Genomic DNA, 27,516 nt, shown 5'->3' with positions numbered 1-27,516 from the left:
TCATCTCTTTTCTAAACTGAATAGTCAGAGACTTTTCAATCTCTCCTCCTCTGGAAGACGTTTCATGCAAAGGACAACAAAGATGATGAGGTACATGAAACATCTGTTTGCACCATTCAAGGTGTGGATGTAGCATGGATTTATATAGTGGCATTATGATTGTTTCTTATCTATCTCTTTCCCAATGTTTCATTCTGTTAGTTTTTAAACTGCAACTCCACTTTGAGCAGATATTTTCAGAGAGTTGTCTATGATGATTTTGGGATCTCTTTCTTGAATGGTAACAGCTAGTATAGAACCTATCATTTTGAAGGTATAGCTAGGATTATGTTTTTCAGTGTGCATTACTTTGCAATTGTCAGTGTTGAACTTCATCTAGCATTTTGTTGCCTAGTCACCCAGTTTTGTGAGATTCCTTTATAACTCTTTGCAGCTTTGGACTTAACTATCTTCATTAATTTTGTATTGTCTGACACCTCATTGTTCACCCCTTTTTCAGTCATTTATTAAAATGTTGAACACTGGTTCCAATACAGATCCTTCAGAGACCATGCTATTTACCACTCTTCATACTGAAAACTGACCATTTATTCCTGTCCATTGTTTCCTATTTTATCCAGTTAAAGGTCCATGACAGGGCATTCCCTCTTATCCCTTGTCTGCTTACCTTACATAAGAGTCTATAGTGAAGGAGCTTAGAAAAGGCTTTTTGAAGGTCTAAGTACACTAATCACTTTTGTCCACATGCTTGTTGCTCTCTCAAAGATTACTAATATGTTGACAAGACATGATTTTCCTTTACAAAAGAACTTTTCTCAACAGATCATGTTCGTCTATGTATCTGATCATTCTGTTCTTTACTACAGTTTCAACCAATTTGCCTGATACTGAAGGTTAGGTTTACTGTCCTGTAACTGCCAGGATCACCTTTGGTGCTTTTTAAACAAATCAGTGTTGCATTAACTATCCTCCAGTCTTCTGATACAGAAGCTGATTCAAATAATAGGTGACATTCCTATGCTGGATAGGAGGAGTGCTGGCTAGCATCTGGTGACTAAAGGGTTAAACTTAGATTGCTAGCAAGGGTGTTGGCAGGAGGCCAGAAGAACCAATGGGATACAGTGCTGAAATCTGAATTGCATATAGATACCATGCCTGCTCTCTTTGTTTACTGAAGGGCTGGAGGGAGCAGATGCAGTAATCAGAATTACCATGCCTCTAAAAAATATTGGACATGGGAGTGAACTGGACCTTGAGGTACGGATCAGCATGGATCATGAGTAGAAGGAAAACATGTATTTAGTCGCAATCAGGTTATTGTTCTCTATTTTGCTGTTTGATAAACCTTCTCTGTGTAAAATCCATGTGCTCTCCTCCCCCACCATTCGCTATTTAAGCCATGCCCAGAGATATCTTTTTTTTTCATCTGTGTTTTAATCTGCTTTTTTCTTAGTTGCTCTGTAACACCTAGCAACCAAGTATGCTTTATCAAGTATATCTGTTTGGTTTTGTTAATAAAATCACTTTTTGAAGGCAATGATTTGATTCTTGTGTCCTGGGAGGAAACAGGAGGTCTGTGTGTGTGTGTGCTTGCCTAAGACTGAGAGGTTAGCTAACAGAGACTGCAGTTTAGTTCTCTTTTTTTCCCAAGCTCTGTTGTGGTAAAAGAACTTGGAGATACCTCTCTGAAAGAAGTCCAAGTGCTTCCTTCCTGGGTTCAATAAGAAAGGGGTCTCTTTTTGTTTCACTTGGTGGTGAAGCTACCTCCCAAAGTCAGTGAATCTGAGACTCTAGAGAGTTTTTGTAATCAGAACCTATAGAGGAAAGGTAACTAAGGTCTCTTGCGGGCCTCCACGTCCTACACTCAGAGTGCCAGAGTGAGAACAGCCCTGACTATACCATAGTTAATATTTTCACAATTTCAAATTTATTTCAGAAATCTTGGATGAATACCACTTGCTCCTGGTGTCTTATTACTGTTTAATTTGTCAATTTGTTCCAAAACCTCCTCTAATTGACACTTCAATCTTAGACAGTTCTTTAGATTGTCACTTAAAAAGGAATAGTCAGATGTGGGAAGTTTCCTCACAGATTCTGCAGTGAAGACTGAGGCAAAGAATTCATTTAGCTTCTCCACAATGGTCTTCTCTTCTTTGAGTGCTCCATTAGCGCCTTTATCATCCAGTGGTCCCACTGATTGTTTGGCAGGCTTCCCACTTCTGATGTACTTTAAAAAATTGTGTTAGTTTTTGAGTCTTTTGCTAGCTGATCCTTAAATTCTTTTTTGATCTGCATAATTTTTTTTCACTTGACTTGCCAGTGTTTACATTCTTTTGTATTTTCCTCTGCAGGTTTTGACTTTGAGTTTTTAAAGGATTCATTTTTTGGCCTCCAGTGACCTCTTTTATTCTGTTGTTTAGCCATTGTAGAATTTTGTGGTCCTCTTACTGCTTTTTTTCATTTGGGATATGCACTGAGTTTGAGCCTCTTTTATGGTGTTTCTATGTAGTTTCTATACAAACAGCAGGCATATGTCTCTTGCAACTATTCCTTTTACATTTTATTTAATGCACTTGCTCATTTTAGTGCAATTCCTCTTTTTGAAGCTGGATGGGTTTCATCCCTTACCAGAATGTTAAATTTAATTACATGATGATAACTATTACTGAGCTGTTCAGGTGTATTCTCCTCTTCATCCACTTACGATTATATCAAGTATTTCCTTTCCCCCTGTGCATTCTAGGACTAGCTGCTCCAAGAAGCCATTAATGTTGTTTAGAGATTTTATCTCCATATTCTGTCCTGAAGTGACATGTTGCCATTCAGTATGTGAATAGTTGAAATTCCTCAATGTGATTGGGTTTTCTGGTTTTGTAGCCACTCTGAGCTTCCCAATCACCATTACTGTCCTGGTCAAGTGGTCAGTAGTACACTCCTACTGCTATACTCCTATTATTCCAGCATTAGGAGAAGAGGAGATCTGAAGTCCTTGTTGAGTGAGGTTCCTCCATGACCCCTTCAGGTTGGTCATGTTGACTGGATCCTTTTCCTAACTTTATCATGCCTTTCTTAATATTCTTATTTCTGATTCATTTTAGTGATTAAAATATATAATCATCAACATCAGATTACATGTGTGAATATAAAATGACAAGTATACAAGTGAATACATAACACATGCTTTTGTTAAATAAGCGAGGGCATATTTAAATAGGACAAAGCAATGTAACATACAATCTAAATATGGAATAGTAAGAGGCAACTCAAGCTAGCAATTAGAGATTGTTATGAACCAAGATGTTAAATAAGAAAACTCTCAATTTTAAAGTGTTCAAAATTCAAAGCCAATTCATCCCTTCTATACAAGTATTATGGGATTACTTGGCAATTTACCTTATTCATCTTTATCTGTTCTCATCTCTGTTTTTGCTTTAGAGCCAAATCTTTCCATAATTGCAAGTCCAGTCTTCATTTTTTTCCATATCTGTAAAACTTGAGATCCTTTTTAAAGGATCCTTGAAACCATGAAAATATTTCACTAGCAAATATCCACACTTCGTCATGTCTAGATAATTTCTCAATAACTGATAAATATGTTCTATTAGGTACTCTTTTAACTGGGACCTGAACTCTTTGCCTTCAGCTGCCATTGGCTTCCATATGCCTGTCTGCTTCCATTTGAACGATTAGCTATAACTGACAATTATGTGAAGATCTTTTCATTTTGCACAATTTTTGCATTTAACTGAATGAGTTTCTTTTAAAATCCTTCTTTGTTAAAAATCAAGATGTGCTGGTTCTTGGCAGCTATTCTGGAAATCATAACTCACTTGCTATGTGAGGCTAGCACACTGAGTGAAATAGAATCATGTGCTGAACTAAAGCTATGAATCCACTTTGTCCCAGGATGCAGTTTTAGCTTAGCCATCTTAAAGCAGAGCTTCTTACCATAATAGAGTGAAGCTATTTATTCATAGTGTGCATAGAGCATTCTGACAGTATGAAGGCTTTGGAATAAAGCAACACACTTATGTAGCAATTTCCTGCAGGAGACACTGGCAATTAAATTGTAAATATTTATGACCATTTAACTTCTGTAGTCTCATTTGTCCCCTTGGGCTAGTTCTGCAGCTTCATTTGAGATATAGTATGTAAGGATACAAAGATGCTTCCAAGTCACCTTTGTGTCCTTTAAAATTGGGAGTGGCCTGAAGCCATTCTTGTCTCCAGTGTAAATTAGAATAAACTCAGGGTTGCTCTAAATTACCCTTAGCTGTCTGTAGCCTTAGGAATTATTCTGACCACTAAGGGATTGTGGGGGTGTAAAAACATCCTGACAATACCCTCTTTCTCCTGGAAACAAAGGAAAGGGTTAGTCTAAAGATTTTCTTTATACAAGTGGATTTTTCAAGAAGGCAGTTAAACCAGCTTCTGCCCTGAACAGTCAAAGTTGTTTGAAGATACCAAAGTAGGATCCAGAATAAGTCTTTGTCTTTTAGGTACAACATATTAAATCAGGGGAGTGAATCCTACTCTGCTACAGCCATGGCATCAGTTGGAGTTGCAGATTGATTGGCCTGTAAATCTGCCTATAATCGTCAACATTATTTGTGTTTGCTTGACACAAATTAGTGCTGAATAAAATCCCCAGGTGGCTTCTATTAGTTATGTCTCATTTCATACAGAAAAATAGGTCATTTTATCTGCTCAATTATAGTTACCTTGTACCTTACTGTATGCCTATTTGTTTAGGAACTTGCCATACAATTCAGCCCGGGCATAGTTTTACCCCAGAGAATCCAGATGACATGAAATTAAGTAAGTGAAACCTCTATTTTATAAAGATGTTATAAGTATCCATTGCTAATTTCTGCTCTGAGTGTCATGTGTGCTGTGTCTGAAGGAACTGCAGAAATTAATGAGATACTTCAGATTCTAAAGGGAGAATTTGACTTTCAGCCAAAACTGCAAAGTGTATAGTGTCACAGTTCTTTTCCCTTTTGGAAAAATATAAAATAAACATAGGGGGTGTGTCTAGACTGGCAAGTTGCTTTTGTGCAGTTGCTTTTGCGCAAAATCTTGCCAGCTGTCTAAACTGGCCGCTAGAATTTGCACAAGAACACTGACAATCTAATGTAAGATTGTCAGTGTTCTTGCGCAAGAACTCTGATGCTCCCACTCGGGAAAAAGCTCTAGTGCGCAAGTGTTCTTGCGCAAGAGGGCCAGTGTAGACAGGGACAGGAATTTTTTGCGTAAGAAAGCCCCGATGGGCACAAATGCTTTTGCGCAAAGGCACTTGCCAATATAGATGCTCTTTTGCAGAAATACTTTTAACGGAAAAACTTTTCTGTTAAAAGTATTTCCACAAAATCATGCCAGTCTAGACGCAGCCAGATTGTTTAGACACTTACATCTGTCAACTCATAATATTGGAACCTAAATTTACAATGAATGGAATATTTTTGGTATTTCTACAATTCTTACTAAGTTATGATCAAATAAACAATAAACGAGACCTTTTGTGTTTAGAGCCTTGAGTTAGACCAAAGCAGTAACATTATTGCTAGTAGTAAAAAGCAGAACTCTGTAAGTGTACCCTTCAGATATTACTCTGACAAATAGCTGCTATAAAATACTGCCAGCAAACTGGCTGTAATAAAAATCAGTTTTCTGTCTTACAAGACAATTAACAGTACAGCAATGTGGTGATGAATTTGTGTAAATTTGTGTAAATTAAAGTAAAATAATCAAATGAGACTTACTTACGAGTCTCCTGAGCGAAATATATTTATTTTCACCAAGGCCATTTTCCATTTTCTTCTCAATAACATGTACAATGCCTACTGTGCAACAATAATTTAATACTACCTTTGCTTTTCTTGAAAAGAAAAAGAAATGCCATCAGTAGATATCATGGAGAGTTAAATAATTACCTTCTAAAGTGACTTTAATGCAGTGAAGAATCAAGTGCCATAGTATTTTAATGGTATAAAAAAGATTTATTACGACTTTGTTTTGAAGCAATAAGCAATGTGGCTTACACAGTGCAGCATTTTATCTCCCAGATGTCATTTCATGTTTTAGGAGGTGTGTGTGTGTGTGTGTGTGTGTGTGTGTGTGTGTGTGTGTGTGTGTGTGTGTGTGTGTGTGTGTGTGCAGTCCCCCCAAAACATAAAGACTGCCATATTACTAGCTTTTATGAAAAATACTCTGCCACTTTTTCTCACACTGAGTAGAATTCTATTAATCAAGTAGACCTATAGATTTCAATGGACTAAATTACCTTCTGCCCCTGAAAGAGGATTGCAAAATCCTGTGCTACATGAATGCAAATATGGAATACAATGCCTGTTGTTTGCACTGGAGTCATCAACATCACACAGGATCAAGGTCTGATCTTAGCTGTCCTAGTGTAAATCTGGAGAATTTTCAATTATGCCAATAATCTATTCTTTCAGATCTGTAGATTTATACAAGATTAATTCTGTTCAGAAGAGAGAGAGGAATTATAACCTGAAACTGTTTGACAGACAGAATGAAAAAAGATGAAAATGTCATCCGTAGTGATAAAACAGTGTCGCCAAAAAAAAGGGAGAGCTTTTCAATTGTTTTTATCAAACCAAAGCTAAACAGAATACTAAATCTATCAGTAAATTCTGTCATTCTCAGTATTAACATATATGCTGTCAGGAGAATTCCAGTTCTCTTCTAGTTATTTATTTTAAGTACCATAATAGATTTACACATTTTTCCACTAGTAAAACAGTAGCTCGAGACCCTTATTCTATACACACAGATCTGTTGCAATACATTATCATTTTGTGTTCTTGCCACCTGGCATTTGGATTACAATAAGTATTAATGTTGTATTACAGTGTCTGGTGAATTGAAAAGTTTCAATATATGTGCATCTATCTCTATTTTTAAGGTCACATTTTCATTGGGATGATAGTTGTTTTAACTTTTTTCTTTGGGAAATATCAGAAAAAAATCCTTTATACATGAAAAAGATCATATGAAAGTAATTAATAGGATTCACTCTTTCTTTCCCATACACTTATTTTAAAATGAAATCCAGTTGCTAAGCAAAATAAATACAGCACAGCATGGTGTTATGAAAAAGAAAAGCATCAATATGTAATTTCATTGAACTGACAAAATTTAATTATATTATTAACTTAATAACGGCTTCATGGAAAGCTGTAACAATAACACTATAACAGTGTTTGTTTAAATAGAATGATAAATTTGGCTTTATAGTAGTGTAAATAAAATGAAATATAATTAAATAAATTCATTTGTCCTTGTTACAAAGATGGGTATGTTTTTCATTATTTATGTTTGTGTATAAACCAAACAGGCTTATACTAAAGTAGGTAAGGTAACTGGCAACTATTCCAAAATATTCTGCAACAACATTCTCCATATGTGGTGCAACATGATTGAATCCCATTCTCAGCTGTCATGTTCCTGTACTGCTAGGAAGCAGAGTTACAAGTTCTGTATGGATGACTCTGGGATGCTATCTCCCAAAGTAAAACTGCTTTTCAGAGGAAGGACTTCCAGCAGGGCATAAAATCGTGGCTATTTATTGCACCACTGAGTATGTGGGTAAATATTTCACTGCCAATAGGAATTGGAAGTAAAAAGGATTATTTCCCCATTTCGATCCAATTTTAGTGGTGGCATAGGGTGTTATAATTTATCTTTATTTTTTAAAATCCATATCTCTCAAATCCTATGAACTCAGCTAAAACCTGTACTGGGGATTCCTGTCTAAAATAGAAAGCTAAGTAAAAGTTCTTCCATTGCTTTTCCTACCTCTGATTGATTAATGTGCCATATAAACAAGATTAGCCAGGAATGTGGGTCCCATGCTTTGTTTATGGGCATTTGGGGGATGTTAATCTGTTTTTGGCAGTGGCTGTTGAGTTTTTAAACTGAATAAACCAAATATTAAACAACTAGTATTTGCTGCAATTTTTAACATTAGCTTCCTTTAGACTACTCAGTTTTCAGCTCAGTTTATTGGCTGTAATACAATATACGACATCATATCCCAGGTCTCAGACTTAATCCTTTGCTTCTTAGTCAATAGGGATAGATGTATAGATTAAGTCAATGCAAAGTACTTAAGCACAAGTTTAATGTTGTCCCTAGCTATCAAATTAAAGGTTTGATGTCAGTGAAACTTTAGCAGACCTTATTCTTAAAGGGTATGTCTACACTAGCATTAATTCGAGTTATCTTAATTCGAATTAATTAATCCGAATTAAGATAATTCGAATTAATACATCTACACATAAAATGCAGTTCAAATTAGTGTTTTGCTGATTTGAACTACCGCATCCACACAGAGTGAACACTGAATTGGATTTAAGGCTGGCCGGAACCAGGTCAGGCAGGGAATCAGGTCAGGAGTGTCTGTGTGTGGCTGTTGCCTGAGGCTATCTGAGCCTTGTGCTTAAAGGGACACACACACACATCCAGCCCAGCCGGTTCTTAGGTGTCCCTGCTTGCTTGCCTACCTCACTGCAGGACAGGAAAGCATTTGTGTCTCTGAGTGCTTTGGTTGCCCTCACTCGAGACACCATATCACTCTGCAACATGGAGACAGAGCTTCCCCTGGGCACTCTGGTGCATCTCGTGGACGCGTTGCCATCAGCCTGGCTGCACCTGCTGCAGGCTGCCATCCGGGATGTCCATCGGGGGGCTGTCAGTATCCAGGAAGCCCTGTGGGAAAGCTTCCACCCTAAGGAGCACTCAGAGCCTCCCTGGTCTGCCCACTGGGGGCTTGTGCCTCATTCCTTTCTCACATTCTTCCATTTACCCCACCCTAGTCCCCCTTCCTAATGTCAAATAAAATACATGTATTTTCATAAATGCAAACTCTGTTTATTTCACAAAAGTGCGGGGGGGGGGGGGGTGAATGAAACCCTGGTGAGACTTGGTAAAGGAGGCAGGAGAGAGGAGGAGAGAGGGTGGGACAGGGGAAGGGGACACCTGAGAGGAGGGACCTGGAAGGGAGAGGCAAAGGGAGGAAGGGGGAGGAGAAGCTCAGGGTTGGGGGTCTTGCCAGCCCTCCTGTCTCGCAGTACTGCACATGCAGGGGCATCGGCGTCCCTGGGGGGCAGTGAGTATGGCAGGTGGGGAAGTTCAGGAGGGGGACGGGGGAAGAAGTGGGAAGGGGAGCAGGAGTGGGAGAAGGAGTGATAGTAGGGGTGGCCACAGGGGCTGGAGCAGCAGCAGGCACCAATCTCTGCACCAGGGTCAGCAGGTGATCCCGTATGGCACGGCCCTGGGCAAGCAGCTCCCGCAAGCTCTTCCGCTGCAGCTGAAGGTCTTCCTCCACCCAGTGCTCCTGGTAGCAGACCTGCTCTAGCATATAGCGCCAGGTGCTGCCAGTGGTACTCCTCCAGGTGGCGGATCATCCTTCCGGCCCAGGTGCGGGAGGCTGTCCTGAGTGGAATGGTGTACCCTGCACTCGCAGCTGGTGCGGCTGTGGAGAAACCAGAGACATGCTCTATTATCCCTGGGGACAAAGTGGTGAAACCCAGCCCCCCTCTGCAAAGCGAGGATGGCAGGTCTCTGCACCATCATGTCCTGCTGTCCCCGGGAGAGTGAGCTGGCCCGGGACTGCACCCATGCCCCTGTGCTGTATATAGTGTGGGTGTATGTGGGGGAGAAGAGGAGGGGAGATGTGGCCTGCCTCTGCATAGAGGGGGCTTCTGGAGGGAGGGCACTGTGCAATGTCTCTCCCCAGGGTTAGGAGCATGTCATGTGCCTTCATACATACATCCATATGGGTAAGAAGCCAGGGACCCTGTGAGGCAGACAGCTGACGTGGCACATGCCCAGTTTCCTGCGTAATCCATGGTCAGCAAGGCCCACACGCTCCCTCCTCCCTGCTTAAGGGGACAGTAATGGAACTCACATGTCAAGGCCTCCCCAATGTCAGACAACACAGGCAACAGTCTTTCTGGCATGGCTCTGGGTTCTGGGGTACACAGCATGCTCCCTCCTGGCTCCTGGGACTCCTGGCCATCCTCCTCCTTTGCCTCCTCCTCCGTGCCCTGGTCAGGGCCCTCTGCCCCAAGTTCAGTGACCACCTGGGGTGCACAGACTGTCTGATCCCCCAGGATGCAGTCCAGGGCATCAAAATATAGGAAGGGGTCTGGATCTGCCCGTGGTTGGGAGCTGCCCACTGCGGCCCTGACATAGGGTTGTTGGCTCATGCTGGCACCTGGGTCAGGGGCAGTGCCTTCGGGCTCTGGGCTGGCAGGCCTGCAGCTGGCACAAGCCCTGTGGCCAAACGGACTCTGCTCCTTTAAGGGCTCCAGGGTTGCAGGGGCAGGGAGCAGTAGAGTTTTCCTGGTTTGGCCCAGAGTGGCCACCAGGGGGAACTGGGAAGGGCTGAAGGCCATCTAATTCGGACTAAGCATCTACACAGCACTTGCTCCGAATTAGCTAATTCGAGTTTGGCGTTACTCCTCGTAGAATGAGGTTTACCAAACTCGAATTAAGCACCCCACTATTTTGAATTTAATTTGAAATAGCGGTTTACTTGTGTAGACGCTATGGAAGTTAATTTGGAATAATGGCTGTTATTCCGAATTAACTTTGCAGTGTAGACATACCCAAATGCTTTGCTGAATCAGAGATTAATACTCTTTTACCACTCATATACTACTGCCTTCTACTGGATAAAAGTCTCAGAGGGATAACCGTGTTATTCTGTATCTGCAAAATGACTCCCCATTATCTCTACTGGATAGAATGTTATAGCGCCTCAACTATATGTGACTAGAACAATACAAGTCCTAATATGATAGCTACAAGAAAATTTCCTTTAGCTTAAGACTTTTGGAGACAGAGTAAAAAGATTTGGAGCTGAAATTTCTGAGTCCTGTCCTTACTTCAGGTGTGTAATTTAGCTGCTGGCCAAATTGAGATCAGCCTTTTTCCATCAGCATTGCTATGAGCCTTTGAGGGGCTCTGCCATATAAATTAAAATGTGTTATTGACAAATTTACTTGGGATTTCAAGACTATGAACTTTAATGAATGTGACTTTTCCCATAACAATATATAGCTTGCACTGACCTTAAGAGAACTGGTAGTCATCCTGTTTTAAAAAAAGTCCCACTTCTTTTCCACTGATCAGCCCCCCGACTTTCTCCTGATGAACATCATTTCTTTGATGCTTGTGGATTGAAGGCATAACTTCCAAAGAGCTAACATCTTATGCAAGTAAACAAAATGTTCTATTGCTCTTCCACACATCCCTGCAAAAAGAAACAGTAACATGGCATTCTTCAGAATAAAGGCTGAGCTAATCTCAGAATGTCAAAAGTAGAGGTATCTTTGGGGCTTTAACTTAGTAAATGAAGTTGGATATTGGTTAGGAGTTGTAACATATGAGATAAAAAATGTTTCAGATCAAATTATCCAGAAATAAAATAGCATTCATCAAAGTATACACAGGTTTTTCCATGTATATACAAAGTTTTTTCCATGTATCCAAAACATTAGAATCTTTTATGTTATTCAAATTGTATTCTAGTACATGTGTATATGTGTCAGCCGGCGGTCAGGGCAGGGTGTGTGTGTGTGTGTGTGTTACCGAGAAAAAGGTTTAACATCTGTGACTTTACTGCTAGGACCGGGGTCCCGTCGCAGAAGGCAGCCAACAGGCTGACAGACGCCCTGGGCCTATAGGAAGAGCTTATTACATCTCAGATTTTAGCTGCTAGAATACAGGATCCCTTCGCAGCGGGCAGCCTAGGAAAGACTGAGAGATGCCCCAACAGATCTGTCACCTGGGAGTGACACAATCCAAACGCACAAGCTCTTCCTATACCTATCCCTTATGACCAGCTGAAGTTCTTTTATATTGTGCTTGGTTCTGTTACAGCAACTGAAGGAGTCAGGTTAAAGCTTAAACAGTTACAGGTTAATTAAGGAAGCTTATAAATCATATGGTTACAATGGCTATTGCTCTATTTCTTAACTGCTAGCAAATATATATCTTAAAAATAGTTACAAAGAAAATAAAGATAGAAAATAGAAATAATGGTACCAAATGACAGCTTAATCTTAAAAGAGCTCGAAGTTTATGTGTACACTTAAGACAGAGGACCACATCCAGGTACAATTTTTACCCCCTTCTGTGCCTCTCGACTCCAGCGTGTCAGGCCAGGGCCGGTCCCTCAATTCCTAGGAAAGACGAAAATACGAGGTGGGCATCTCTATGGAACCTCGGGAGGTCAAACCACCTAACCCGACCAGCAGGTAGAGGGTAGATTGACACTCAAAGTGAGTGTGCTGCTGGACCCATCTTTATACCCATGGGGTCACGTATTTCTCTTTCTTATCTGTGAAGCCAAATGGTGCTGGTCTGTCTTTTGTGAGACCAGTTCTTACAAGGGAGTTGTGAACTTAATTTACACTTGTAAGAGAGATAACTAATTGGAAGTACTGGGCATTCTTTTCTCAGTGGGAGATTCCTCTCCCAGGGGCTATGTGTGATCGTATCAACATGGGTGCCAGCCGAGGCAGTTCTCGCAGCCTCAAGGTCAGCTTATTGCCTTAATCACTCTCTCCTCATATCTATGTTTTCAGCTTCTCAGGATCAGATGAGCCAGCATAGACTATGCTGATTTTATTGGTCCTTCTCTGTCCTGTATGCTTCAGGAACTTCAGAGAGGCAAATAAGATGGATGTGGGGGGAAGGGGAGAGGTCTGTCTGGCTACAATAGGTTACTGGAATAAGGAGGAAAATGCCTACTTTTTATTACAAAAATGAGATGAGCAATATAATGTAACTTAAAATAGCTATACAAAAATATTTTCAGATACATGTAAATGATCTTCCAGTGGCAAGTCCATGTTAACATGTAATTGATGAAAGGGCTTTTGCCACGTGCTTTTCCCATTTTCACCCCTGTGCTGTATATAGTGTTGGTGTGTGTGGACATTAGGAAAAACTTCCTAACTGTCAGGGTAATTAAACACTGGAATAAATTGCCTAGGGAGGCTGTGTAATCTCCATCTCTGGAGATATTTAAAACCAGGTTAGATTGATATCTATCAGGGATGGTCTAGACGGTGCTTGGTCCTGCCATGAGGGCAGAGGACTGGATTCGATGACCTCTCAAGGTCCCTTCCAGTTCTAATATTCTATGATTGCATGATTCTAGGTTTTCTTTCAGGTTGTTCCTCCTGTCTCCCTAAAGTAATATCTAATCCTATTGTAGACAATCAAAAGCCCTGCTCTCAGGATTGTTTTTAATTAATTGACTGTTCAGCAAGAATAAATGACATTGCAGGTCATGTAATTTCAAGTTCAATCAAATATTCCAAATAACTTTTTCATTCTCCCCTCAGATGAATAATACCATAGATCCTGATACAATGATTCCAGCAGTGTTTAAGTAAAATCCATCTAGTGTTATGAGTGAAGGAATCATCCTAATTGATTCTGGCTAGAATAGAAATTCCTTGGATTAACTGTAAACTCTTGTTTGACATGGCTTTACTCACTTCCCAGCAGATTATCGCTAATGTCTGCCACAGGGTGAAACTCTTCAAAAAGATCTTTTTCTTGGGTTAGCACTAGTGTTAGTGACATAGAAGAAAAAGTCATTTTATAGCCAGAAACAGGCATTATAAGCATACATCTTATAATGTAATTTAGCACTTTTTTCTCTTTTTACTGGACTAATTTGATATTGCTGATCAGAATCATATTTAGTGGTAATTCTTGATTCACACTAATGTACATATTGTTCCATCTCAATTAACTGCTGCATTTTACAGAAAGTACAGGCATGAAATTGAATTGTAATGGATTAAATACAATTTTCTAAATATTTGTTTGAAGTTATAGAGCTTTAGAGCATGGACTATCTTCTGCTAACCTCCCAAATATTTCTGATGATTCAATTTATTTTATGGTAACTACTGACATCACTGTTGGACACCAGATATATATTTTTTTCCCCAGATCAATATCTGGTTTCCAAGAGTGTGTCTAGACTACATGGCTCCGTCGATGGAGCCATGTAGATGAGGCAGGACGACAAAGGGAAATGAAGCAGTGACTTAAATAATTGCCGCTTCATTTAAATCAAAATGACCGCCGCGCTGTGCCAATCAGCTGTTTGTCGGCACAGCGCAGCAGTCTAGACGGGGATCTGCTGACCCAAGAACCCTTTGTCAGCAGATCCTTTATGCCTCGTGAAACAAGGCTTATGGGATCTGCCGACAAAGTGTTCTGGGGTCAGCAGATCCCCATCTAGGCTGCCGTGCAGTGCCGACAAACAGCTGATCGGCACAGCACGGCGGACATTTTGATTTAAATGAAGTGGCAATTATTTAAATTGCCTCTTCATTTCCCTTTACTGAGTAAACTAATCTACATGGCTCCATCAACGGAGCCATGTAGTCTAATCGTACCCCAATTTAGCATCCTACTTTGGTCAAGGGAAATGTCAGAATTAACCCAGGAGGACTGTCACCCTTTCTAGTCAAGTGCCATGCTTCTAGGAATTGCATATATTGATGCTCTAGAGTTGAAGAATGGACTCTTCTATATTATATTGGTAAATTATGCCAGCTGGAGAGGATGTCTGACAATTTATTATTGAAATACAATGTGACTTTCCTCTGGGAATGGTAGGACTTCTTTTTACTTTTGACACTTTCATAGTCAGTTGCTCAGCATGTGTAAACTCAAACAACACGAGCCTCAGCCTTTCACAAGAAAAAAAATCTTCAAGCAGTTGGCTAAAGAAATTGCCAAAGAAAGGTGATCTACAAGAATGTATGAATTATAGAGGAATCATGCTTTTGTCAGTGCCAGGCAAAGTATTAAACAGGGTAATTTTAGAAAGACTCAAGAAAACTATAGATTCCTAGGTAAAAGAGCGAAGCGGACAGGGGACTGCAGACAGGGGAGTTGAAGAGGGAGTTGAGCAGAGGGAGTGACTGATGGTGATGAAGACCTGAAGCGCTTGTTCCAGTACTTCTCCTGTCTCCTCCACCTGTGCCTGTATCCAGACAGAGAACCTGAGCATGGATGCCTCTACCCAGGTCCTGGTGTGGTGTTGCAGTATTTGTGGCTTGCAATTCCCACTGAGTGATCTCCAGGCTGGGGGAGACAACCATTGTGAAAGGTGCCTGCTGGTAGAATCTCTCAGGCAGCAGGTGGGAGAGCTACAGGAGGAGGTGGCCAGGCTGAGGAGCATTTGAGGCCATGAGGAATTCCTGGACAGTATTCCTGTGGAGTCCACTGAGGTCACTGTCCTAGGATGTGGGACTGTTGACCAGCCACTTATGGAGGAGGCGGTGGTGCAGGGTGAGCACTGGCAGCTGGTTACTTCCGGAAGCAGGCAGTGTTCCACCCCTGCTCCTAACCCTCCCACTGTGTTGTTACATAACCGTTACACTTTACTTTCTTCAGGAGACAAGGAGTCACCCCCCACAGTGGAGGAGACCAGGCCTTGCACCACCAAGGTTGAGCAGTCTCCTGCCACCACTGCGAGGAAGAAACGTAGGGTAGTGGTGGTTGGAGACTCTCTTCTGAGGGGAACGGAGGTGCCCATCTGTCGCCCTGACAGTTCATCTTGAGAGGTATGCTGTCTGCCAAAGGCCCGTATCCGAGATGTTACGGAGGTATTGTCGAGGATTATCCGGCCCTCTGACTACTACCCCATGCTACTCATCCACGTGGGCACAAATGATACTGCCAGGTGTGACACTGAGCGGATCAAGTGTGACTACAGGGCTTTGGGAGTACGGGTGAAGGAGTTTGGAGCGCAGGTGGTATTCTCTTCGATCCTTCCTGTCAAAGGTAGGGGCCCGGGCAGAGAGAGGTGCATCCTGGAGGTGAATGCCTGGCTGCGAAGATAGTGTCGCCAGGAGGGATTCGGATTCCTTGATCACGGGGTGCTCTTCCAGGAAGGACTGCTTGGCGGAGATGGAGTTCACCTTTCCAGGAGCAGGAAGGCCTTGTTTGGACACAGACTGGCTAATCTTGTGAGGAGGGCTTTAAACTAGGTTCGACGGGGACAGGTGAGCAAAGCCCACAGGTAAGTATTGAATGTGCGGGACTGGGAGATGGGTTAGAAATGGGGGGGGACTACAGCCTATAATGGCAAGGAGAAAGGAGGGTCAGGGCACAACAGGGAGGCAAGATCAAATCAGTATCTTAGATGCCTATATACAAATGCAAGAAGTATGGGTAATAAGCAGGAAGAACTGGAATTGCTAACCAATAAATACAACTATGATATCATTGGTATTACAGAAACCTGGTGGGATGGGACGCACGATTGGAATGTTGGTATGGAAGGGTACGGCTTGCTCAGGAAGGACAGACAGGGAAAAAAGGGAGGAGGGGTTGCCTTGTATATTAAAAATGTACACACTTGGACTGAAGTGGAGATGAACGTAGGAGATAGCTGTGTAGAGAGTCTCTGGGTTAAGCTAAAAGGGGTAAAAAACGAGGGTGATATCATGCTAAGAGTCTACTACAGGCCACCTAGCCAGGTGGAAGAGGTGGATGAGGCCTTTTTTAAACAATTAACAAAACTATCCAAAGCCCAAGATTTGGTGGTGATGGGGGACTTCAACTATCCAGACATATGTTGGGAAACTAACACAGCGGGGCACAGGCTATCCAATAAGTTTTTGAACTGCATTGGAGACAACTTTCTGTTTCAGAAGGTTGAAAAAGCTACCAGAGGAGAAGCTGTTCTGGATTTGGTTTTAACAAATAGGGAGGAACTAGTTGAGAACTTGAAAGTGGAAGACAGTATAAGGGACAGTGATCATGAAATAATAGAGTTCATGCTCTTAAGGAAAGGTAAAAGGGAGACCAGCACAATTGAGGTAATGGATTTCAGGAAGGCAGATTTTGATAAGCTCAGAGAACTTGTAGGTAAGGTCCCATGGGAAGCAAGACTGAAGGGAAAAACAACTGAGGAGAGTTGGAAGTATTTCAAAGGGACGTTGTTAAGGGCCCAAAAGCAAACAATTCCGCTGTGTAGGAAAGATAGAAAATATGGCAAAAGACCAGCTTGGCTTAACAAGGAGATCTTGCATGATCTCAAAATAAAAAAGGAGTCTCATAAAAAATGGAAACTAGGACAAATAACAAAGGATGAATATAGGCAAGCAACACGGGAATGCAGGGGCAAGATTAGGAAGGCAAAGGCACAAAATGAGATCAAACTAGCTACAGGCATAAAGGGAAACAAGAAGACCTTTTATAAATACATTAAAAGCAAGAGGAAGACCAAGGACAGGGTAGGCCCACTGCTTAGTGAGGAGGGAGAAGCAGTAACAGGAAACTTGGAAATGGCAGAGATGCTCAATGACTTCTTTGTTTCGGTCTTCACCGAGAAATCTGGAGGTGTGCCTAACGTAGTGAATACAAGCAGAGAGAGGGTAAGTTTAGAAGATAGGATACACAAAGAACAAGTTAAAAATCACTTAGGAAAGTTAGATGTCAGCAAGTCACCAGGTCCTGATGAAATGCATCCCAGGATACTCACGGAGCTGATAGAGGAGGTATCTGAGCCTTTAGCTATGATTTTTGAAAAATCATGGCAGACAGGGGAGATTCCAGAAGACTGGAAAAGGGCAAATATTGTGCCCATCTATAAAAAGGGGAATAAGAACAACCCAGGAAACTACAGACCGGTCAGTTTAACGTCTGTCCCAGGGAAGATAATGGAGCAGGTAATTAAGGAAATCATATGCAAACACTTGGAAGGTAATAAAGTGATAGGGAATAGCCAGCATGAGTTTGTGAAGAACAAGTCATGCCAGACTAATCTGATAGCTTTCTTTGATAGGATAACGAGCCTTGTGCATAAGGGAGAAGCGGTGGATGTCATATACCTAGACTTTAGTAAGGCATTTGATACGTTCTCGCATGATATTCTTATTGATAAACTAGGCAAATATAACTTAGATAGGGCCACGATAAGGTGGGTGCATAATTGGCTGGATAACCGTAGTCAGAGAGTTGTTGTTAACGTTTCTAAATCCTGCTGGAAAGGGATAACAAGTGGAGTTCCTCAAGGGTCTGTTTTGGGACCCGTACTGTTCAATATCTTCATCAATGATGTAGATATTGGGATAGAGAGTACGCTTATTAAGTTTGCAGATGATACCAAACTGGGTGGGGTTGCAACTTCTTTGGAGGATAGGGACATAATTCAAAATGACCTTAGCAAGTTAGAGAAATGGTCAGAGGTAAACAGGATGAGGTTTAATAAAGAGAAATGCAAAGTGCTCCACTTAGGAAGGAACAATCAGTTCCATACATACAAGATGGGAAGCGACTATCTAGGAAGGAGCATGGCGGAAAGGGATCTAGGGGTCATAGTGGACCACAAGTTGAATATGAGTCAACAGTGTGATGCTGTTGCAAAAAAAGCAAATATGATTCTAGGTTGTATCAACAGGTGTGTTGTAAGCAAAACTCGTGAAGTCATTCTGCCCTCTACTCTGCACTAGTTAGGCCTCAGCTGGAGTACTGTGTCCAGTTCTGGGCACCACATTTCAAGAAAGATGTGGAGAAATTGGAAAGGGTACAGAGAAGAGCGACAAGAATGATTAAAGGTTTAGAGAACATGACCTATGAAGCCAGGCTTCATGAACTGGGCTTGTTTAGTTTGGAAAAAAGAAGATTAAGGGGGGACATGATAGCGGTTTTCAAATATCTAAAAGGGTGTCACAAGGAGGAAGGAGAAAATTTGTTCCTCTTGGTTACTGAGGACAGGACAAGGAGTAATGGGCTTAAAGTGCAGCAGGGGAGATTTGGATTGGACATTAGGAAAAAATTCCTGTCAGGGTGGTCAAATATTGGAATAAATTGCCAAGGGAGGTGGAATCTCCCTCTCTGGAGATATTTAAGAACAGGTTAGCTAGACATCTGTCAGGGATGGTGTAGACGGAGCTTACTCGATGGACTCGATGACCTCTCGAGGTCCCTTCCAGTCCTATTATTCTATGATTCTATGAAAGATGAAGAAGCAGGCTTTCGTCAAAATAGATCTTGTATAGATCAGATAGCTACATTGCACATAATTACTGAACAATGTTTAGAATGGAATGTATCTTTGTATATAAACTTTCTGGACTATGAAAAAGCATTCTACAGCTTGGATAGGGAAATGTTGCGGAAATTATTTCAGCACTTTGGGATCCCTCAGAAGCTCATAAATCTCATTAAAAAACCTGTGAAGATATGAGCTGTAGGGTCTTGCACGAGGGTCAACTTACAGAACCCTTCAGAATAAAGTCTAGTGTTGGGCAAGGTTGTCTGCTGTCCGCCTTACTCTTTCTTTCGGTTGTTGATTGGGTCATGAGAGAAACAACAGCTAATGAGAGGAATGGAATCCAGTGGACCCTGTTTAAACAGCTAGAAAACCTTGATTTTGCAGATGACCTAGCTCTTCTGTCACTTAATCAACTTCAAATGCAAAATAAAACAGTGAAGCTGGACAAAGATTTCACAGCAGATGGGACTGAAGATCCATGAGGGGAAAACCAAGATCATGAAAGTGAATGCAGCAAATAACAGCAGCCTAATTGTCCTGAAAGTAACAACACTGGAGGAAGTTGATACCTTCACCTATTTAGGTAGTATTGTAAATAAAGTATGAGATACTGATGAAGATATTAAGACCAGAATACAGAAGGCAAGAGGTTCTTTTATAAGTTTGAGGAACATATGGAATTCAAGAGAGATCAAGCTACAGACCAAAATAAGGATCTTCAGCTCAAATGTAAAATCAGTACTTCTATATGGCTCAGAATCGTGGTGAACAACAAGGACAAACGTCAAAGAATTGCAAACTTTTATTAATAAAAGATCATTGGCCGGAAGCGGTCTGACAAGGGCTACGTCTAGACTACAAGACTCTTTCAAAAGAGGCTTTTTCGAAAGATACTTTCAAAAAAGCCTCTTTTGAAAAAGAGCGTCTAGAATACAACCAGTCCTTTCGAAAAAGCAAGCCGCTTTTTCAAAAAGAGAGCACCCAGGCAGTCTGGCTACTCTCTTTCAAAAAAGGACAGTTTTCATTACATAGTACCTTTTTTCGAATGAGCACTTTCAAAAAAAGGCATTATTTCTTGTAAATCAAGGTTTTCCGCGGTCGAAAAAACTGCCGTGTTCTTTCGATTTACTTTCAAAAGAACATGGCAGCAGTCTAGACACAGGAGAGGTTTTTTCGAAAAAAGGCCACTTTAAAAAAAACCAACCCTGTAGTCTAGACACATCCAAGGTTACAAACATTAGCTTATGGGAAAGAGCAGGGCAATGCCCAGGAGAGCAAGAGATATTGAGAAGAAAATGGCGATGGATTAGCCAGACACTGAGGAAGCCACCAACTAGCATTACCAGACAATCCCTATCCTGAAACCCATAGAGAAAAAGGGGAAGAGGAAGGCCAAGGAATAGTTGGAGAAGAGACCTGGATGTGAATGTGAGGAAAACAGACAAAAGCTGGAGAGAATTAGAAAAGTTGGTACAAGACAGATAGGCTTGGAAAGAAATTGTTGATGGCCTATGCTCCCATAGGAGCTAAGAGCAAAGAAGAAGAATTAGCTAAAGTCTCCCAAAAGTTTGAAGAGAAGTCTGTGTGGGATAGGACTCCAAATATAAGTAAATTGAAATGGCCTCCTAAAGACACATCTCATTTTTCAGCAAGCTGGGAGGGTTTCAGTGTTGCATCTCCCTGTTTGGTCTAGTGACTGGATTCTGAAAGGGGGACATTTTGCTTTAATTGGCAACTAATGACTAAATTCTAAAATAAAATGAAGACTCTTAATAAATAGCACTTCGGCTCTGGAAAATGGAGAAAACACTGCTTCCCTACATAACAACCACATTGTAAAGTCAGTGTCTCTCTTTTTCCTTTTGGAGCTGTTCCACTTTAGATAAATATTATATACAGTGAGTCAGCTAAAGAGAAAGAAACTGACTTCATTGGCTGGTGACAGGCCACTCATCTGGATGTGGGAGACCAAGAATCAAGTCCCTGCTCAGAAGCAGGTAGATCAAGAACTTGAATCTGGGTCTCCCATATTTGAGTGAGTACAATGGTCACTGGCTATTTTAAGAGGATCTTTGTCTCTCTCTCTCTGGCAAGAAATTCCAGCACCTGAAAATCCTTCCAATTATTCAAAATGAGCACGTTTACTATTTTTTTTGAAAAGTTTCTGTTTTGACAAATGAACATTTTGCTTCAGAAAAAAAAAATTCTGTCAAAAAATTCCCGACTGGTGCAAAGAGGGTCTTAAATCGGAGGCAGATTATATTTGTACTCACTTCAGAGGTGCAAAAGTAGTGTAAAGTGGTCTTGATCTATATCACTGCTACTCAACTTTGTAAGCCCCGGGGCCCACAATGATATTCACAGCAAATGCCGAGGGCCGCAACTTAAGTGTGGCTACATATACCTACGAATATATATGCAAATATATTCAAATAGCTTCTTTCACACTGACGGGCATGAATACAAAGCACTTCCCACAATGCCCCGGTGCTCCCAGCAACTCCTCCTTGGGGGTTCGAAATGCTGACATCCTCTACTCATCTGTTCCAGCCAGCCCGTCCATTTGTGCTTTTCAATGCTCACCCCGCTTGGGAGACACCTTTCCGTTGTGGAACATGTTCCCAGTGGAGCATGTCCCATGTTCCAATGTACTGAGCCCCTCTGTAAACACAAACCACATCATGAGCTGCAAACAAATGGGCTGAAGGCCGCATGCAGCCCACAGGGTGCATGTTGAGTAGCCCTGATCTATATGAATATCTGGCCCCTTAATGTTTGTAAAGCACTCTGAGAAGCCCAGATGAAAAGTGCTATAGAAGTACTATTTTTTTAAAGAAAAACATTTCTCTGTAAAGTAAAAATTGGTGCAGCTTTAGATGACTTCTGTGATTTTTGCACTTCTATACTTAGATCTATTTATAGTAAATTTTATCTCCCCATAAATTCTGTTAAATTCCAGGTGAGAAGGCACAATATTGGAAGCAATCAGAATGGTCTTACATTCTATGTAAGACAGGGAAAATAATTATATACAGTATCTTAACAAGAAAGTTCAGAGTTTAGGGAATTGCTTTCATGTTCAAATTTGAAATCTGCATGTGAATACGAACAGTTGCATTTAAAAAGGCTTGTTTTCATGAATGCATTTGGCTTTCTCTTGATTATTTTCTGAGGTCATTAGAAAGATTCCAGTGATATATTAATATTACCTGGACCAGGACAACAAACAATGTTTTGTCACATATAATTAAGACATTTAGAAAAATAATGGCAAACTGTACCAGGGAATGGCAAGATATCAAAGAAATAGTTACACTAAATATTTAGAAATAAGAATGGCAAAGTACTCCCTTGTTCTCATATAATCCTAGTGAAGCGTGTGTTCCGTATAATGATACCAGTCAGATATATATCAGATTTCTCCTGCTAGATCTGGGGTGAGGAACCTCCAGCCTGTGGTCTGCATCCAGTCCAGTCTTTAATTTCATCTGTCCAGCTACAAATTCTGTACTGCAGGCCAGAAGACCCACAAAATTAAGCGCAGGGAAATCAGAATTCAGAAAATCTCCTATTTACCAGAGATTACAGGTGACTTCAAGACTTCTTGAAACACAGAATACATGTTAATGAGTAGTTTTATGAGATAATTTTCAAGGTTGTCTAAATCTGGGGAACATTTACCTACCTATATCTACTTGTCTGGTAATGCTAGTTGGTGGCTTCCTCAGTGTATGGCTAATCCATCGCCATCTTCTTCTCAATATCTCTTGCTCTACCTGTACTTCATGGCTGTTCATATACATAGCCATGCACACAGGCATGCTTTCATTTTTACACCCTAAAACTAAAAAGAGTGGTCATCTCCCAGTTAAAAATAACAAAAGACAAAATAATAGAAAAATAAGATTGTGACCAATATTGCAACCACATGCAATGTGTTTGGGGACCCTTGGGCGTTACATTTACGTATCACTCTGAACCAGGGATTGACTCTCTGGGAGTCCAGCTCCACCAGGAACCAAAAACCATGGTGCTTGATTAAGGTGAATCACTTGGGTTTCAAACACTTCCAGACAGATACCACCCACCTTTGGGAGAGGTTTGCAAATGCTTTCAAACTGAGAGACCAACAGCAAAGAAAGGCATGGTTTAAACTGATTCGGGCCTTCTTTCCAATACACCAATAAGCAAGAGCTTCTGTCCAAAGGGGGACAACAATCCCTTTGGAAGGTCTTTGATATACTAGCGCCTCCATCAGACATTTGTAAGCTTTTAGCATGGAACTTCATTATTTTCTGTTTTCTCTGTAATGCTTTTACCTTAAGCATAAACATGCTTGCTTAGAAAGAGGTGTCTGGCAACTGGTAACTGCTGACAATACGTTTTTCATAGTCCTTGAAGAGAAAGTAAAACGCAGACCACTGGCCTTTATGTAAACTCTCTTGTTAGAGACATCAGTCTACATCAGGGGGTTGTGCAGTTTTAAAATCCCCAGTCAGGAGAGACTGAGGTGCAGGGGTCACTCATCCACAGGATTGTCTGGTCTATGTCGGGGACTCTAGTCAGACCTTTGGGAGTGACTTTTTAGTGTGCCAAACCTCAAGTGACCACACAGTTTCACAGGAATAGTCCTGTGCATTTCAAGACTAGGCCTTCAGCGATCAGCGATCCCAGTCTTTCTCTGTGGCTTGTTGCAGCAAATCCAGTCAAGACAGACTCTTGTGGAGGACTAGTACTGTATCCCTTCAGAGCACAATGCTCTCTGAGAGTATTTGTAGCCAAAACAGGAAGCCTTTTCAAAAACAGAAAAGTATTTATTATTCATCTGGAATAAAAAAATCTAAAAGTCTTTAGAGAGAAGCAAATGTTAAGCCAGGGGTAGGCAATAATTTTTGATGGGGGAGGGGGGTCCAAAAATTGGGTAATTGGTCAAGGGCCGCATTCTCCTATGATACTAATGGAGGAGGTGCAGGGATTAAGGGGAGGTTGGATGCAGAAAGGAGCTGAGGGTTGTGGATTAGAGTCCCAAGAGAGGATGCTGGATCCAGGAGGAGGTGAAGAGTCAGGGAGGGGTATGTGACCAGGAGTAGGGATGCAGGAGGGCATGCAGAGGATTTGGGCTGTGACCTAGGGCAGGAGACAGTTGTGACCTGTGGCAAGGGATTGGGGCTCGGGAGGGGTTCAGGGTCTGGTAGGGCATTGTGACCTAGGGCAGGGGTTCAGAGGGTTTGGGTGAAGGAGGAGGTGGTGACCTGGGGCAGAGAGTTGGGGGTGCAAGCTCTGGCTGGGAGGCACTTACCCTAGTTGGCTCCCAGCCAGCAGCCCAGTGGGACCATGAGGCAGGTTCCTTACCTGCTGCATCCCCATATGCCTGCTCAAAGTGGCTGGCTGTGGGGAGATGTGCATCTCTGTGCCTCTTGGGGGGCGGTGTGCATTGCCCCCACCTCAGCACAATCTTGCAGATCTCATTGGCTGGAAAACAACCAATAGCAGTTGCCTAGCCTGTACTTGCAGCACAGGCAGAGTGTGGAGCCCCCTCCAAGGGATGTGGCATGTTTTGAGCACTTTGAGTGGGCATGTGGAGGCATGGCAGCGTGGGGAGTGGCGGACCGGATCCAACACACGAGTTGTATTTTGCCTACTCCTGGGTTAAACCGTAGTCCAATCAATCCAATGCAAAAATCCAGCTGACTCCATTTCTGTATCTGGCTCTTTGACTCTTTCAATCACATATTCCGCCCGCCCCCTCCCCCCCCTCACATCCCCCTTCTGTTCTGAAATTTGATTTGTCCTTTTCATATGTGTTCATTTTTTAATTGTATCCTTTGGTATATATGGTTGTGACTATTTTCTTCCACAATTTGATCTGAGGAAGTGGGTCTGGCCCACGAAAGCTCATCACCTACTAAACCATCTTGTTAGTCTTTAAAGTGCTACATTGTCCTGCATTTTGTTCCATTAGTGAAAGAGTCAAGTTTTCAAAAAGCTTCTCTTTCACCAAGGGAAGCTAGTTCAATAAAAGATTTTACCTCACTCACCTTGTCTCTTTAAATTATATTCATATCTGTGTTCATGCCTACATACCATTAGGCGAGGACTGACTTCAACAAATGACTAAAAGTAGTTTTATTGTGCAGGCCAATAAAACTTCCTCAATTGAAATGATTAAATGGGCTTTAACAATGGTGAAATGATTTTGTTAGCAGTGACATTTTTAAAATTTATATATTGCTCACTCATTACATAATTTCTGCATCTCAAGTTACAAAACTCTGTCATGTTGATCACTTACCTGATACTCATGGGTAGCTATCGCATACAAAAATGTCCTTAGCAAGACTATTTTAAAAATGGACTCTGTTATTCATGACTACCATGACTTCATTCTGGCTAATATGATTGCTTATTTTAAGGCTAAACTTTGAATTAGTTAGTGATGGAATAAACCAGCAAAACCAAAATGAGCATAGGCTAGTTTCACTATTTGTTATCCAGGGTCATATATCAATTGGCTTCACTTGAGTTGTTAGTTCTTTACATTATAGCTTTCTTAGAACAAAAGACATCAAACATTACGGTTAGCATTAGGTTAGGGATAAGTACACAGATCTGAGAGTGGTGGGGGTTTAAGCTAATTCAAACCGATACAGTAAGAGTGTGCCTAATGAAAACAGGTTAAGCAGACTTGGAGTTGTGAGATGATATTTGCATCATAACAGCACAGCATTTCATCTTTCCCCAGAATAACACGTTACAGCAATACCCTGGGGTGAAGGTGTCAGCAGAAGGCAGTTTCAATTGGAAAGTGGCAGGCTAAGGATGGCTTAGGAGTCCAATCATTGCAGTCTTGGGGAAAAAAGAGAGTGGAGCTAAGTTTCACAGAGGCTATTAGAACAGAAAGGGAACTCGAGAGATCATCCAGTCCAGTCCCTGCCCTCATGGGAGGACCAAGCACCATCTAGATCATCCCTGATAGATATCTATTCAACCTGCTTTTAAATATCTCCAGTGATGGAGATTCTCCAACCTCCCTAGGCAATTTATTCCAGTGTTTGACTACCCTGGCAGTTACAAAGTTTTTCCTAATGTCCAATCTAAACCTCCCTTGCTGCAATTTAAACCCATTGCTTCTTGTCCTATCATCAGAGGTCAAGGAGAACAATTTTTCTCCCTCCTCCTTGTAACATCCTTTTAGATACTTGAAAGCTGCTATCATGTCCCCTCTCAGTCTTCACTTTTCTAAACTAAACAAGCCTATTTCTTTCAATCTTCTCTCATAGCTCATGTTTTCTAGGCCTTTAATCATTTTTGTTGGTCTTCTCTGGACCTTCTCCAATTTTTCCACATCTTTCTTGAAATGTGCCCAGAACTGGACACAATACTCCAACTGAGGCCTAATCAGTGCAGAGTAGAGCGGAAGAATGACTTCTCGTGTCTTGCTCACAACACTCCTGTTAATGCATCCCAGAATCATGTTTGGGGGTTTTTTGCAACTGTTTCACACTACTGACATATGTTTAACTTGTCATCCAGTATGACCTCTAGATCCCTTTCTGCAGTGCTCCTTCCTAAACAATCACTTCCCATTTTGTATGTGTGGAGTACTTTGCATTTGTCCTTATTAAACTTCATTCTATGAAGTAAATAAGTATATGTAAATAAGCTGAACACCTTTAACTCCCTTTTACTCTGAGTGGGTGAAGGATGTTGAGAAGAAGAGCAACCTCCTCTCACACATCTCCTCCCTGCCCAAGAGTTGTGGATAGGACACGTCCATCTGAGGGTCCCCCGTTCTCTTGCTACCTGATACTCCATTTTGATTATGACATTTTGGAACTTGTTTTGGGAGCAGCACTGTCTTTTTAGCCTGCCTGCATCATAAGACTCAAGAAAGGCAACAGGAGGAACATGGTTCAAAAAAGGACAGAATGTGTTAGGTTTCTCTGAAGTGCTGTAGACTGCAACATTCTTACAGAACACATTTTGCAGTTGCTGCACAGATGCCAATGACTATAAATATCTGTGGAAGAATCTGCTCTTGCTGCAGTAACTGGCAATGAAGCTCCACAAAATTACAAGGGTTCTGTACACATTGTGCTTCTTAGCCCACCATTTGGAAGTTAGCTTTATTGTAGGACCAAGTGACCGAAACTTGTATGAGGAACAAGGGGGCCCCGCAAAATAAGCAATTTTTTACAAGTATATGTATCCCCATCTCCTCTTTTTTTAACCTTAGCTATTTTTGGTAAGAAGCCAAAATCTAAGGGTACGTCTAAACTACATGGCTCCGTCAACGGAGCCATGTAGATTTGTTGTTTTGGCAAAGGGAAATGAAGCAGCAATTTAAATAATCGCCACTTCATTTAAATTTACATGGCTGCCGCGCTGAGCCGACAAACAGCTGATCAGCTGTTTGTCCGCTCAGCACGCTAGTCTGGACGCTC

At 41.5% G+C, this 27,516-nt stretch overlaps 1 long non-coding RNA gene across 1 annotated transcript in view; it reads left to right on the top strand.

Moving 5' to 3' along the window:
* Positions 1–1,167: 1,167 nt before the first annotated feature.
* Positions 1,168–27,516, top strand: part of LOC112545176 (uncharacterized) — a 54,295-nt gene continuing 27,946 nt past the window's right edge. Inside the window, exons 1-2 of the long non-coding RNA XR_003088614.2 lie at positions 1,168–1,257; positions 4,753–4,818. This is a non-coding gene — a long non-coding RNA (uncharacterized LOC112545176). The remainder of the gene's footprint in view (positions 1,258–4,752; positions 4,819–27,516) is intronic.

This window comes from Pelodiscus sinensis, chromosome 7 (genome assembly GCF_049634645.1).
Source record: "Pelodiscus sinensis isolate JC-2024 chromosome 7, ASM4963464v1, whole genome shotgun sequence".
Lineage (NCBI taxonomy): Eukaryota > Metazoa > Chordata > Testudines > Trionychidae > Pelodiscus > Pelodiscus sinensis.
Note: the sequence above shows the minus strand (reverse complement) of the source record. Positions and strands in the feature narration are given on the sequence as shown.